The 16,965-nt window shown below is 38.9% G+C and overlaps 1 protein-coding gene across 1 annotated transcript in view; it reads left to right on the top strand.

Moving 5' to 3' along the window:
* Positions 1–337: 337 nt before the first annotated feature.
* Positions 338–16,965, top strand: part of LOC128228723 (uncharacterized) — a 34,828-nt gene continuing 18,200 nt past the window's right edge. The window contains exon 1 of the mRNA XM_052940194.1: positions 338–440. The gene's annotated coding sequence lies outside the window, so the exon portion shown is untranslated. The remainder of the gene's footprint in view (positions 441–16,965) is intronic.

The raw sequence follows: 16,965 nt of genomic DNA, 5'->3' as shown, positions 1-16,965 counted from the left end.
AGTAAAAGTGTTCTTACACGGTACCACATTCTCCGATTTTCGAAATATGTCCGTTAAAAAAAAATATCAAATAAAATACCAATCGTACTCATGTTTGTAGAAGTAAACACAAGACACAGCCGCACCACGGAAGTGTTTACAACTCATTTCCTTTGCACCTCCGATAAGTGGTGGAGCTGGCGTTTAGTGGCCGTGAATGTGGAATAAGTCATTGAAATACTTAAAAATTCAATGTATTCAAGCCCTGGGTAGGTTTAAAGAAGCGCACCTCACAGCTTCACAGCGGGGATGAAATATGATCTCACCGTTGTGTATAGAGAATTGTGAAGAAGTCAATATTATATAGGCGACCATTTCTTTGACAATGTGTTTGCGGTTGAATCAAATCATTATGTATTCGATTTAGTGAAAATATAGGGAGAGCATAACGTGTTTATAAGGTAAGTCATCTTGCATTTCTTTCGGAATGTTATTGAAGTGAGGAGTCTGTCAGTTGAAAACATCATAATGTTTAAACTTTATAGACACTCCTTAATGTAGTCAAAAATAATAGACGTTAAATACGGGATTTTTCTAATCCCTAATTCCAATTATAAGCTCTTTGTTTCTATGGCATATTCCTTCTTGTATTGTTCTACATTCTTTAAATGGTATCTGTATTGTTTTGATCATATTGTTAAAATATTTCCACTAGCTTATCCGCGTTCTTGCTAGAGAAGCTTCAGTCCGATCATTACCAAACGTGGACAACGTTTGTATGGGCAGAATATCTCGGCCGAATATCAGTCATGTAGCTTCAGTATTTTCAGAATAATGGTCATTAAATTACGTTAATTACACACTCTTCATGTTGTCTGCGCTGTAACTTGAGGAGCTTTTGTCCGATCATTACCAATCTTGGAAAATGAGCAGAATATCTGGACCAAATTCGACAACCTGCCATGACGCCTAAGTCACTGCAGTTATATGACCCTTGAATTGTTTTATTTACACAAACTTTATTTCGTTCGAGCTGTAGCCCGTGGTATGAAATGGTGCTAAGTTCCATTGTTAAAAGAAAAGTGTTTGCAGTATAGATAAGTAATATAACGCGTTTTTTACTACTGACGTGTTCATAAAGAACGGGTTTCGTCCTTTACAATTTTGTTCCTGTAGATAAACTAATATATAATATTTTAAGGATGTTAAATGGTCAAAAACAAACAATTCCAATTCTGTCATTTTTTTTTTACAAATGGCTGTTTCTGAAGAGTTCTTGCAGTCTATGTCATATGATGGGGTTGTACTCCTTACCAGCTCATAAAGAACAATTTCGTCCTCGGCAGTTATTAAAATGGACGAATGCAGTTTAAAAAAGAGCCCCAATAAGTGAATCAATATAAATATACCCGTATAAAGATGCACTCTCACAGATTGATTGTTAACTTTTTTAAATTTTAGCTCTACTGCCCAAAGGACTTAAGAGCTTATGCGGTGGCGTGGTGAACGTCGTATGTGCGTCCGTGCGTCCGTTCTTCTGTAAACAGTTGCTTGTAAACACAATACAGTCTTCAGTTTTGATTTTATCTCGATGAAACTTGTACAGTAGTTAGATATCCATGAGGGCTCGATTCCTTTCGAAACTAGCCAGATCCCGCCCATGCATCACTAGAGTGTGGCCCTTGAAAGTTTATTTTTAGCCAAGTCAGGATTAAAGACAGACATCTGTTGGTTGTGCAGTTGTTTTTATGTTTTACTCTCCCTTGCCTTTGTTAAAAAGAGATCAACATTACAGTTTAAAGGGGTTGGTTGATTTTTAACTCTATTGGTCAAAGGCCAGAAGTGTCTGTCGTTCGTGCATCCATCTGAACACAATTGCTTGTGAATGTTTGTTCAAATTATGCCCCTGGGGTCATTACTGGCCACACCCCGGGTTTGGTATACTTATATAGGGAAATATTTGAAAATCTTTTTGTCTGAAACCGCTATGCCAAGACCTTTGATATTTTCAATAAGGCACCATTAAGTGGTCCTCTACCAAGACTATTCAAATTATGCCCCTGGTGCACAAAAACTGGCCCTGCCCCGGGGATCACAAGTTTCCTAGAGACTTATATAAGAAAAAACTTTCAAAATCTTCTTGTTTCAAACCACAAGGCCCATACCTTTGATATTTGTCGTGGAGCATCATATAATGGCGATATACCAAGACAGTTGAAATTAGCCCCTTTTGACCTACATTCTTGTTTTTAAAGCTACAGCAATGGAATCTGGACCATGTGAACAGTTTAGAAAACAAATATTTATGTTGTGCTCGGATGACCTTGACAGTGACCTTTTGGCCTACTTTCTTATTTTTGACACTACAGCAATGAAATTTGGATCATGTGTACTGTTTTGAAAACAAATATTTATTTTATACTTTGATGTCATTGTTTGTGACCTTTTGACCTTCTTTCTTTTTTTGAAGCTACAGCAATAAAATTTGGACTATGTGTACAGTTTTGAAACAATTATCAATGTTGTCTTTGGATGACCTAGATTGTGACTTCTGACCTATTTTCTTATTTTTGAAGCTACAGCAATAACATTTTAACCATGTGTACAGTTTTGCAAACAAGTATCAATGTTGTTATATATGTATGTCCAAAAAATGGTGTGAAAAAGAAAATCCCATTGTTTTACAGGACATTTGACTGTGTTTTAATTCGTCCCATTCTTCACAACTTTGACAAATAGGATCGCGTGAAAAATGTGATCTGTGGAAATATGGTCCTAAACAACTACTTGTTTACAGAGAATCATTAAAATTATTTCACTATGAGATTTTGTTAAACAAATGAGATGTTCAAATGGTTTGACACTAAAAGGGTAACAGGAACCCAAATTTTACTTTGCTAGGTGTGTTCCTGCAGGATCCCTTGTTTTGTTTTTATTTTAGATAACTGTTACTTAATCCATGATAATTCTGATTGTACCAAACATAATATTCCCTACCTGAATTTGATATCATATTTAATATTTTATCATATAAATGTTTCACTATGGCTGCATTGGCAGTTTTAAATTAAGATTTATATTCCCGACAAAAACTTTGTTCTAATATATGATACTAACTAGTAACTAAATGAATCACATTTGTCACGTGATCTTTATCAGGAATTCCCGGTGAAAACCAAAGTCCATGCGGAATTCCTAAAAACGTGTTTGTGTCGAACTCTGCTAGTGATATGTACTTGAATGGGTCGAACTTTGCTAGTGATATGTACTTGAATTGGTCGAACTCTGCTAGTGATATGTAGTGAATGTGTCGAACTCTGCTAGTGATATGAAGTGTATGTGTCAAACTCTGCTAGTGATATGTAGTGTATGTGTCGAACTCTGCTAGTGATATGTAGTGAATGTGTCGAACTCTGCTAGTGATATGTACTTGAATGGGTCGAACTCTGCTAGTGATATGTAGTGAATGTGTCGAACTCTGCTAGTGATATGTAGTGAATATGTCGAACTCTGCTAGTGATATGTACTTGAATGGGTCGAACTCTGCTAGTGATATGTAGTGAATGTGTCGAACTCTGCTAGTGATATGAAGTGTATGTGTCAAACTCTGCTAGTGACATGTAGTGTATGTGTCAAACTCTGCTAGTGAAATGTAGTGTATGTGTCGAACTCTGCTAGTGATATGTAGTGTATGTGTCGAACTCTGCTAGTGACATGTAGTGTATGTGTCGAACTCTGCTAGTGATATATAGTGAATGTGTCGAACTCTGCTAGTGATATGTAGTGTATGTGTCGAACTCTGCTAGTGATATGTAGTGTATGTGTCGAACTCTGCTAGTGATATGTAGTGAATGTGTCAAACTCTGCTAGTGACATGTAGTGTATGTGTCGAACTCTGCTAGTGATATGTAGTGTATGTGTCGAACTCTGCTAGTGATATGTAGTGTATGTGTCAAACTCTGCTAGTGACATGTAGTGTATGTGTCAAACTCTGCTAGTGATATGTAGTGTATGTGTCGAACTCTGCTAGTGAAATGTACTTGTATGTGTCGAACACTGCTAGTGATATGTAGTGTATGTGTCGAACTCTGCTAGTGATATGTAGTGTATGTGTCGAACTCTGCTAGTGATATGTAGTGTATGTGTCGAACACTGCTAGTGATATGTAGTGTATGTGTCGAACTCTGTAAGTGATATGTAGTATATGTGTTGAACTCTGCTAGTGATATGTAGTGAACATGTCGAACTCTGCTAGTGATATGAAGTGTATGTGTCAAACACTGCTAGTGATATGTAGTATATGTGTCGAACTCTGCTAGTGATATGTAGTAAATATGTCGAACTCTGCTAGTGATATGTAGTGTATGTGTCAAACACTGCTAGTGATATGTAGTGTATGTGTCAAACTCTGCTAGTAATATGTAGTGTATGTGTCAAACTCTGCTAGTGATATGTAGTGTATGTGTCGAACTCTGCTAGTGACATGTAGTGTATGTGTCGAACTCTGCTAGTGACATGTAGTGTATGTGTCAAACTCTGCTAGTGACATGTAGTGTATGTGTCAAACTCTGCTAGTGACATGTAGTGTATGTGTCAAACTCTGCTAGTGACATGTAGTGTATGTGTCGAACTCTGCTAGTGACATGTAGTGTATGTGTCAAACTCTGCTAGTGACATGTAGTGTATGTGTCAAACTCTGCTAGTGATATGTAGTGTATGTGTCGAACTCTGCTAGTGATATGTAGTAAATGTGTCGAACTCTGCTAGTGATATGTAGTGTATGTGTCAAACTCTGCTAGTGATATGTAGTGTATGTGCCAAACTCTGCTAGTGATATGTAGTGTATGTGTCAATTTCTGCTAGTGATGTAGTGATGTGTCAAACTCTGCTAGTGATATGTAGTGTATGTGTCGAACTCTGCTAGTGATATGTAGTGTATGTGTCAAACTCTGCTAGTGAGATGTAGTGTATGTGTCAAACTCTGCTAGTGACATGTAGTGTATGTGTCGAAATCTGCTAGTGACATGTAGTGTATGTGTCAAACTCTGCTAGTGACATGTAGTGAATGTGTCAAACTCTGCTAGTGACATGTAGTGTATGTGTCAAACTCTGCTAGTGATATGTAGTGTATGTGTCAAACTCTGCTAGTGACATGTAGTGTATGTGTCAAACTCTGCTAGTGATATGTAGTGAATGTGTCAAACTCTACTAGTGACATGTAGTGTATGTGTCGAACTCTGCTAGTGACATATAGTGTATGTGTCAAACTCTGCTAGTGATATGTAGTGTATGTGTCAAACTCTGCTAGTGATATGAAGTGTATGTGTCGAACTCTGCTAGAGACATGTAGTGTATGTGTCGAACTCTGCTAGTGATATGTAGTGTATGTGCCGAACTCTGCTAGTGATATGTAGTGTATGTGTCGAACTCTGCTAGTGATATGTAGTGTATGTTTGGAACTCTGCTAGTGATATGTAGTGTATGTGTCAAACTCTGCTAGTGACATGTAGTGTATGTGTCAAACTCTGCTAGTGACATGTAGTGTATGTGTCAAACTCTGCTAGTGATATGTTGTGTATGTGTCGAACTCTGCTAGTGATATGTAGTGTATGTGTCGAACTCTGCTAGTGATAAGTAGTGTATGTGTCAACTCTGCTAGTGATGTAGTGTATTGATATGTAGTGAATGTGTTGAACTCTGCTAGTGATATGTAGTGTATGTGTCGAACTATGCTAGTGATATGTAGTGTATGTGTCGAACTCTGCTAGTGATATGTAGTAAATGTGTCAAACTCTGCTAGTGATATGTAGTAAATGTGTCGAACTCTGCTAGTGATATGAAGTGTATGTGTCGAACTCTGCTAGTGATATGTAGTGTATGTGTCGAACTCTGCTAGTGACATGTAGTGTATGTGTCGAACTCTGCTAGTGATATGTAGTGAATGTGTCGAACTCTGCTAGTGATATGTAGTGTATGTGTCGAACTCTGCTAGTGATATGTAGTGTATGTGTCGAACTCTGCTAGTGATATGTAGTGAATGTGTCAAACTCTGCTAGTGACATGTAGTGAATGTGTCGAACTCTGCTAGTGATATGTAGTGTATGTGTCGAACTCTGCTAGTGATATGTAGTGTATGTGTCAAACTCTGCTAGTGATATGTAGTGTATTGATATGTAGTGAATGTGTTGAACTCTGCTAGTGATATGTAGTGTATGTGTCAAACTCTGCTAGTAATATGTAGTGTATGTGTCAAACTCTGCTAGTGATATGTAGTGTATGTGTCGAACTCTGCTAGTGACATGTAGTGTATGTGTCGAACTCTGCTAGTGACATGTAGTGTATGTGTCGAACTCTGCTAGTGACATGTAGTGTATGTGTCAATCTCTGCTAGTGACATGTAGTGTATGTGTCAAACTCTGCTAGTGATGTAGTGTATGTGTCGAACTCTGCTAGTGACATGTAGTGTATGTGTCAAACTCTGCTAGTGATATGTAGTGTATGTGTCAAACTCTGCTAGTGATATGTAGTGTATGTGTCGAACTCTGCTAGTGATATGTAGTAAATGTGTCGAACTCTGCTAGTGATATCTAGTGTATGTGTCAAACTCTGCTAGTGATATGTAGTGTATGTGCCAAACTCTGCTAGTGATATGTAGTGTATGTGTCAATTTCTGCTAGTGATATGTAGTGAATGTGTCAAACTCTGCTAGTGATATGTAGTGTATGTGTCGAACTCTGCTAGTGACATGTAGTGTATGTGTCAAACTCTGCTAGTGAGATGTAGTGTATGTGTCAAACTCTGCTAGTGACATGTAGTGTATGTGTCGAAATCTGCTAGTGACATGTAGTGTATGTGTCAAACTCTGCTAGTGATGTAGTGAATGTGTCAAACTCTGCTAGTGATGTAGTGTATGTGTCAACTCTGCTAGTGATATGTAGTGTGTGTCAAACTCTGCTAGTGACATGTAGTGTATGTGTCAAACTCTGCTAGTGATATGTAGTGAATGTGTCAAACTCTACTAGTGACATGTAGTGTATGTGTCGAACTCTGCTAGTGATATGTAGTGTATGTGTCAAACTCTGCTAGTGATATGTAGTGTATGTGTCAAACTCTGCTAGTGATATGAAGTGTATGTGTCGAACTCTGCTAGTGACATGTAGTGTATGTGTCGAACTCTGCTAGTGATATGTAGTGTATGTGCCGAACTCTGCTAGTGATATGTAGTGTATGTGTCGAACTCTGCTAGTGATATGTAGTGTATGTTTGGAACTCTGCTAGTGATATGTAGTGTATGTGTCAAACTCTGCTAGTGACATGTAGTGTATGTGTCAAACTCTGCTAGTGACATGTAGTGTATGTGTCAAACTCTGCTAGTGATATGTTGTGTATGTGTCGAACTCTGCTAGTGATATGTAGTGTATGTGTCGAACTCTGCTAGTGATAAGTAGTGTATGTGTCGAACTCTGCTAGTGATATGTAGTGTATTGATATGTAGTGAATGTGTTGAACTCTGCTAGTGATATGTAGTGTATGTGTCGAACTATGCTAGTGATATGTAGTGTATGTGTCGAACTCTGCTAGTGATATGTAGTGTATGTGTCGAACTCTGCTAGTGATATGTAGTATGTGTCGAACTCTGCTAGTGATATGAAGTGTATGTGTCGAACTCTGCTAGTGATATGTAGTGTATGTGTCGAACTCTGCTAGTGATATGTAGTGTATGTGTCGAACTCTGCTAGTGATATGTAGTGAATGTGTCGAACTCTGCTAGTGATATGTAGTGTATGTGTCGAACTCTGCTAGTGATATGTAGTGTATGTGTCGAACTCTGCTAGTGATATGTAGTGAATGTGTCAAACTCTGCTAGTGACATGTAGTGAATGTGTCGAACTCTGCTAGTGATATGTAGTGTATGTGTCGAACTCTGCTAGTGATATGTAGTGTATGTGTCAAACTATGCTAGTGACATGTAGTGTATGTGTCAAACTATGCTAGTGATATGTAGTGTATGTGTCGAACTCTGCTAGTGAAATGTACTTGTATGTGTCGAACACTGCTAGTGATATGTAGTGTATGTGTCGAACTCTGCTAGTGATATGTAGTGTATGTGTCGAACTCTGCTAGTGATATGTAGTGTATGTGTCGAAACTCTAGTGATATGTAGTGTATGTGTCGAACTCTGCTAGTGATATGTAGTATATGTGTCGAACTCTGCTAGTGATATGTAGTGAATATGTCGAACTCTGCTAGTGATATGAAGTGTATGTGTCAAACACTGCTAGTGATATGTAGTATATGTGTCGAACTCTGCTAGTGATATGTAGTGAATATGTCGAACTCTGCTAGTGATATGTAGTGTATGTGTCAAACACTGCTAGTGATATGTAGTGTATGTGTCAAACTCTGCTAGTAATATGTAGTGTATGTGTCAAACTCTGCTAGTGATATGTAGTGCATGAGTCGAACTCTGCTAGTGACATGTAGTGTATGTGTCGAACTCTGCTAGTGACATGTAGTGTATGTGTCAAACTCTGCTAGTGACATGTAGTGTATGTGTCGAACTCTGCTAGTGACATGTAGTGTGTGTGTCAAACTCTGCTAGTGACATGTAGTGTATGTGTCGAACTCTGCTAGTGACATGTAGTGTATGTGTCAAACTCTGCTAGTGACATGTAGTGTATGTGTCAAACTCTGCTAGTGATATGTAGTGTATGTGTCGAACTCTGCTAGTGATATGTAGTGAATGTGTCGAACTCTGCTAGTGATATGTATTGTATGTGTCGACCTCTGCTAGTGATATATAGTGTATGTGTCGAACACTGCTAGTGATATGTAGTAAATGTGTCGAACTCTGCTAGTGATATGTAGTGTATGTGTCGAACTCTGCTAGTGATATGTAGTGTATGTGTCGAACTCTGCTAGTGATATGTACTTGAATGTGTCCAACTCTGCAAGTGACATGTAGTGAATGTGTCGAACTCTGCTAGTGATATGTAGTGTATGTGTCAAACTCTGCCAGTGATATGTACTTAAATGTGTCGAACTCTGCTAGTGATATGTAGTGTATGTGTCAGACTCTGTAAGTGATATGAAAAGAATGTGTCAAACTGTGCTAGTGACATGTAGTGTATATGTCGAACACTGCTAGTGATATGTAGTGTATGTGTCGAACTCTGCTAGTGATATGTAGTGTATCTGTCGAACTCTGCTAGTGACATGTAGTGTAAGTGTCGAATTCTGCTAGTGACATGTAGTGTATGTGTCGAACTCTGCTAGTGACATGTAGTGTATGTGTCAAACTCTGCTAGTGACATGTAGTGTATGTGTCAAACTCTGCTAGTGACATGTAGTGTATGTGTCAAACTCTGCTAGTGACATGTAGTGTATGTGTCGAACTCTGCTAGTGACATGTAGTGTATGTGTCAAACTCTGCTAGTGACATGTAGTGTATGTGTCAAACTCTGCTAGTGATATGTAGTGTATGTGTCGAACTCTGCTAGTGACATGTAGTGTATGTGTCGAACTCTGCTAGTGATATGTAGTGTATGTGTCAAACTCTGCTAGTGATATGTAGTGTATGTGCCAAACTCTGCTAGTGATATGTAGTGTATGTGTCAATTTCTGCTAGTGATATGTAGTGAATGTGTCAAACTCTGCTAGTGATATGTAGTGTATGTGTGGAACTCTGCTAGTGATATGTAGTGTATGTGTCAAACTCTGCTAGTGACATGTAGTGTATGTGTCAAACTCTGCTAGTGACATGTAGTGTATGTGTCAAACTTTGCTAGTGATATGTGTATGTGTCGAACTCTGCTAGTGATATGTAGTGTATGTGTCGAACTCTGCTAGTGATATGTAGTGTATGTGTCGAACTCTGCTAGTGATATGTAGTGTATTGATATGTAGTGAATGTGTTGAACTCTGCTAGTGATATGTAGTGTATGTGTCGAACTCTGCTAGTGATATGTAGTGTATGTGTCGAACTCTGCTAGTGACATGTAGTAAATGTGTCAAACTCTGCTAGTGATATGTAGTATGTGTCGAACTCTGCTAGTGATATGAAGTGTATGTGTCGAACTCTGCTAGTGATATGTAGTGAATGTGTCGAACTCTGCTAGTGATATGTAGTGATGTGTCGAACTCTGCTAGTGATATGTATTGTATGTGTCGACCTCTGCTAGTGATATATAGTGTATGTGTCGAACACTGCTAGTGATATGTAGTAAATGTGTCGAACTCTGCTAGTGATATGCAGTGTATGTGTCGAACTCTGCTAGTGATATGTATGAATGTCAACTCTGCAAGTGATATGTAGTGAAATGTGTCGAACTCTGCTAGTGATATGTAGTGTATGTGTCAAACTCTGCTAGTGATATGTACTTGAATGTGTCGAACTCTGCTAGTGATATGTAGTGTATGTGTCAGACTCTGTAAGTGATATGAAGTGAATGTGTCAAACTGTGCTAGTGACATGTAGTGTATATGTCGAACACTGCTAGTGATATGTAGTGTATGTGTCGAACTCTGCTAGTGATATATAGTGTATGTGTCGAACTCTGCTAGTGACATGTAGTGTAAGTGTCGAATTCTGCTAGTGATATGTAGTGTATGTGTCGAACTCTGCTAGTGATATGTAGGGAAACTTTGCTAGTGACATGTAGTGTATGTGTCGAACTCTGCTAGTGATATGTAGTGTATGTGTCGAACTCTGCTAGTGATATGTAGTAAATGTGTCGAACTCTGCTAGTGATATGTAGTGTATGTGTCAAACACTGCTAGTGATATGTAGTGTATGTGTCGAACTCTGCTAGTGATATGTAGTGTATGTGTCAAACTCTGCTAGTGATATGAAGGGAAACTCTGCAAGTGATATGTAGTGATTGTGTCAAACTCTGCTAGTGATATGTAGTGTATGTGTCGAACTCTGCTAGTGATATGAAGGGAAACTCTGCTAGTGATATGTAGTGAATGTGTCAAACTCTGCTAGTGACATGTAGTGTATGTGTCGATCTCTGCTAGTGATATGTAGGGAAACTCTGCTAGCGATATGAAGTGAATGTGTCAAATTCTGCTAGTAATATGTAGTGTATGTGTTAAACTCTGTTAGTAATATGTAGTGTATATGTCGAACTCTGCTAGTGATATGTAGTGTATATGTCGAACTCTTCTAGTGATATGTAGTAAATGTGTCGAACTCTGCTAGTGATATGTAGGGAAACTCTGCTAGTGATATGTAGTGAATGTGTCAAACTCTACTAGTGACATGTAGTGTATGTGTCGAACTCTGCTAGTGATATGTAGTGTATGTGTCAAACTCTGCTAGTGATATGTAGTGTATGTGTCGAACTCTGCTAGTGACATGTAGTGTATGTGTCGAACTCTGCTAGTGATATGTAGTAAATGTGTCGAACTCTGCTAGTGATATGTAGTGTATGTGTCAAACGTTGCTAGTGACATGTAGTGTATGTGTTGAACGTACTCTGCTAGTGACATGTAGTGTATGTGTCGAACTCTGCTAGTGACATGTAGTGTATATGTCAAACTCTGCTAGTGATATGTAGTGTATTTGTCGAACTCTGCTAGTGACATGTAGTGTATGTGTCGAACTCTGCTAGTGACATGTAGTGTATGTGTCGAACTATGCTAGTGACATGTAGTGTATGTGTCAAACTCTGCTAGTGATATGTAATGTATGTGTCAAATTCTGCTAGTGATATGTAGTAAATGTGTCGAACTCTGCTAGTGACATGTAGTGTATGTGTCGAACTCTGCTAGTGACATGTAGTGTATGTGTCGAACTCTGCTAGTGATATGTAGTGTATGTGTCAAACTCTGCTAGTGATATGTAGTGTATGTGTCGAACTCTGCTAGTGACATGTAGTGTATGTGTCGAACTCTGCTAGTGATATGTAGTGTATGTGTCGAACTCTGCTAGTGATATGTAGTGTATGTGTCGAACTCTGCTAGTGACATGTAGTGTATGTGTCGAACTCTGCTAGTGACATGTAGTGTATGTGTCAAACTCTGCTAGTGATATATAGTGTATGTGTCGAACTCTGCTGGTGATTTGTACTTGAATATGTCGAACTCTGCTAGTGACATGTAGTGTATGTGTCAAACTCTGCTAGTGATATGTAGTGTATGTGTCGAACTCTGCTAGTGATATGTACTTGAATGTGTCGAACTCTGCTAGTGATATGTAGTGTATGTGTCGAACTCTGCTAGTGATATGTAGTGTATGTGTCGAACTCTGCTAGTGACATGTAGTGTATGTGTCGAACTCTGCTAGTGACATGTAGTGTATGTGTCGAACTCTGCTAGTGACATATAGTGTATGTGTCGAACTCTGCTTATGATATGTAGTGTATGTGTCGAACTCTGCTAGTGATATGTACTTGAATGTGTCCAACTCTGCAAGTGACATGTAGTGTATGTGTCAAACTCTGCTAGTGATATGTAGTGTATGTGTCGAACTCTGCTAGTGATATGTAGTGTATGTGTCAAACTCTGCTAGTGATATGTAGTGTATGTGTCGAACTCTGCTAGTGATATGTAGTGTATGTGTCAAACTCTGCTAGTGATATGTAGTGTATGTGTCGAACTCTGCTAGTGATATGTAGTGAATGTGTCGAACTCTGCTAGTGATATGTAGTGTATGTGTCAAACTCTGCTAATGATATGTAATGTATGTGTCGAACTCTGCTAGTGATATGTACTTGAATGTGTCGAACTCTGCTAGTGATATGTAGCGTATGTGTCGAACTCTGCTAGTGATATGTAGTGTATGTGTCGAACTCTGCTAGTGACATGTAGTGTATGTGTCAAACTATGCTAGTGATATGTAGTGTATGTGTCGAACTCTGCTAGTGATATGTACTTGAATGTGTCGAACTCTGCTAGTGATATGTGTTGTATGTGTCGAACTCTGTTAGTGATATTTAGTGAATGTGTCAAACTCTGCTAGTGACATGTAGTGTATGTGTCGAACTCTGCTAGTGATATGTATTGTATGTGTCGAAATCTGCTAGTGATATGTAGGGAAACTCTGCTAGTGACATGTAGTGTATGTGTCGAACTCTGCTAGTAATATGTAGTGTAAGTGTCGAACTCTGCTAGTGATATGTAGTGAATGTGTCAAACTCTGCTAGTGATATGTAGTAAATGTGTCGAACTCTGCTAGTGATATGAAGTGTAAGTGTCAAACTCTGCTAGTGATATGTAGTGTATGTGTCGAACTCTGCTAGAGATATGTAGTGAATGTGTCGAACTCTGCTAGTGATATGTAGTGAATGTGTCAAACTCTGCAAGTGACATGTAGTGTATGTGTCAAACTCTGCTAGTGATATGTAGTGTATGTGTCGAACTCTGCTAGTGATATGTAGTGTATGTGTCGAACTCTGCTAGTGATATGTAGTGTATGTGTCGAACTCTGCTAGTGATATGTAGTGTATGTGTCGAACTCTGCTAGTGATATGTAGTGTATTTGTCGAACTCTGCTAGTGACATGTAGTGTATATGTCGAACTCTGCTAGTGACATGTAGTGTATGTGTCGAACTCTGCTAGTGATATGTAGTGTATGTGTCGAACTCTGCTAGTGATATGTAGTGTATTTGTCGAACTCTGCTAGTGACATGTAGTGTATGTGTCGAACTCTGCTAGTGACATGTTGTGTATGTGTCGAACTATGCTAGTGACATGTAGTGTATGTGTCAAACTCTGCTAGTGATATGTAGTGTATGTGTCAAATTCTGCTAGTGATATGTAGTGAATGTGTCGAACTCTGCTAGTGACATGTAGTGTATGTGTCGAACTCTGCTAGTGACATGTTGTGTATGTGTCGAACTATGCTAGTGACATGTAGTGTATGTGTCAAACTCTGCTAGTGATATGTAGTGTATGTGTCGAACTCTGCTACTGATATGTAGTGTATGTGTCAAACTCTGCTAGTGATATGTAGTGTATGTGTCAAACTCTGCTAGTGATATGTAGTGTATATGTCGAACTCTTCTAGTGATATGTAGTAAATGTGTCGAACTCTGCTAGTGATATGTAGGGAAACTCTGCTAGTGATATGTAGTGAATGTGTCAAACTCTACTAGTGACATGTAGTGTATGTGTCGAACTCTGCTTGTGATATGTAGTGTATGTGTCAAACTCTGCTAGTGATATGTAGTGTATGTGTCGAACTCTGCTAGTGATATGTAGTGTATGTGTCGAACTCTGCTAGTGATATGTAGTAAATGTGTCGAACTCTGCTAGTGATATGTAGTGTATGTGTCAAACGTTGCTAGTGACATGTAGTGTATGTGTTGAACGTACTCTGCTAGTGACATGTAGTGTATGTGTCGAACTCTGCTAGTGACATGTAGTGTATGTGTCAAACTCTGCTAGTGATATGTAGTGTATGTGTCGAACTCTGCTAGTGACATGTAGTGTATGTGTCGAACTCTGCTAGTGACATGTAGTGTATGTGTCGAACTATGCTAGTGACATGTAGTGTATGTGTCAAACTCTGCTAGTGATATGTAATGTATGTGTCAAATTCTGCTAGTGATATGTAGTAAATGTGTCGAACTCTGCTAGTGACATGTAGTGTATGTGTCGAACTCTGCTAGTGACATGTAGAGTATGTGTCGAACTCTGCTAGTGATATGTAGTGTATGTGTCAAACTCTGCTAGTGATATGTAGTGTATGTGTCGAACTCTGCTAGTGACATGTAGTGTATGTGTCGAACTCTGCTAGTGATATGTAGTGTATGTGTCGAACTCTGCTAGTGACATGTAGTGTATGTGTCGAACTCTGCTAGTGACATGTAGTGTATGTGTCGAACTCTGCTAGTGACATGTAGTGTATGTGTCAAACTCTGCTAGTGATATATAGTGTATGTGTCGAACTCTGCTAGTGATTTGTACTTGAATATGTCGAACTCTGCTAGTGACATGTAGTGTATGTGTCAAACTCTGCTAGTGATATGAAGTGTATGTGTCGAACTCTGCTAGTGATATGTACTTGAATGTGTCGAACTCTGCTAGTGATATGTAGTGTATGTGTCAAACTCTGCTAGTGATATGTAGTGTATGTGTCGAACTCTGCTAGTGACATGTAGTGTATGTGTCGAACTCTGCTAGTGACATGTAGTGTATGTGTCGAACTCTGCTAGTGACATATAGTGTATGTGTCGAACTCTGCTTATGATATGTAGTGTATGTGTCGAACTCTGCTAGTGATATGTACTTGAATGTGTCCAACTCTGCAAGTGACATGTAGTGTATGTGTCGAACTCTGCTAGTGATATGTAGTGTATGTGTCAAACTCTGCTAGTGATATGTAGTGTATGTGTCAAACTCTGCTAGTGATATGTAGTGTATGTGTCGAACTCTGCTAGTGATATGTAGTGTATGTGTCAAACTCTGCTAGTGATATGTAGTGTATGTGTCGAACTCTGCTAGTGATATGTAGTGAATGTGTCGAACTCTGCTAGTGATATGTAGTGTATGTGTCAAACTCTGCTAATGATATGTAATGTATGTGTCGAACTCTGCTAGTGATATGTACTTGAATGTGTCGAACTCTGCTAGTGATATGTAGCGTATGTGTCGAACTCTGCTAGTGATATGTAGTGTATGTGTCGAACTCTGCTAGTGACATGTAGTGTATGTGTCAAACTATGCTAGTGATATGTAGTGTATGTGTCGAACTCTGCTAGTGATATGTACTTGAATGTGTCGAACTCTGTTAGTGATATTTAGTGAATGTGTCAAACTCTGCTAGTGACATGTAGTGTATGTGTCGAACTCTGCTAGTGAAATGTATTGTATGTGTCGAAATCTGCTAGTGATATGTAGGGAAACTCTGCTAGTGACATGTAGTGTATGTGTCGAACTCTGCTAGTAATATGTAGTGTAAGTGTCGAACTTTGCTAGTGATATGTAGTGAATGTGTCAAACTCTGCTAGTGATATGTAGTTAATGTGTCGAACTCTGCTAGTGATATGAAGTGTAAGTGTCGAACTCTGCTAGTGATATGTAGTGTATGTGTCAAACTCTGCTAGAGATATGTAGTGAATGTGTCGAACTCTGCTAGTGATATGTAGTGAATGTGTCAAACTCTGCTAGTGACATGTAGTGTATGTGTCAAACTCTGCTAGTGATATGTAGTGTATGTGTCGAACTCTGCTAGTGATATGTAGTGTATGTGTCAAACTCTGCTAGTGATATGTAGTGTATGTGTCGAACTCTGCTAGTGATATGTAGTGTATGTGTCGAACTCTGCTAGTGACATGTAGTGTATGTGTCGAACTCTGCTAGTGATATGTAGTGTATGTGTCGAACTCTGCTTGTGATATGTAGTGAATGTGTCGAACTCTGCTAGTGATATGTAGTGTATGTGTCGAACTCTGCTAGTGATATGTAGTGAATGTGTCGAACTCTGCTAGTGATATGTAGTGTATGTGTCGAACTCTGCTAGTGACATGTTAGTGTATGGTTCGAACACTGCTAGTGATATGTAGTGTAAGTGTCGAACTCTGCTAGTGATATGTAGTGTATGTGTCGAACTCTGCTAGTGATATGTAGTGAATGTGTCGAACTCTGCTAGTGATATGTAGTGTATGTGTCGAACTCTGCTAGTGATATGTAGTGAATGTGTCGAACTCTGCTAGTGATATGTAGTAAATGTGTCGAACTCTGCTAGTGATATGTAGTGTATGTGTCAAACTCTGCTAGTGATATGTAGTAAATGTGTCGAACTCTGCTAGTGATATGTACTTGAATGTGTCGAACTCTGCTAGTGATATGTAGTGTATGTGTCGAACTCTGCTAGTGATATGTAGTAAATGTGTCGAACTCTGCTAGTGATATGTAGTGTATGTGTCAAACTCTGCTAGTGATATGTAGTGTATGTGTCGAACTCTGCTAGTGATATGTAGTGTATGTGTCGAACTCTGCTAGTGATATGTAGTGTATGTGTCGAACTCTGCTAGTGA

This window comes from Mya arenaria, chromosome 3 (assembly GCF_026914265.1).
Source record: "Mya arenaria isolate MELC-2E11 chromosome 3, ASM2691426v1".
Taxonomy (NCBI): Eukaryota; Metazoa; Mollusca; class Bivalvia; order Myida; family Myidae; genus Mya; species Mya arenaria.
The sequence above is the reverse complement of the archived record's forward strand: the minus strand, read 5'-3'. Positions and strand labels throughout refer to the sequence as shown.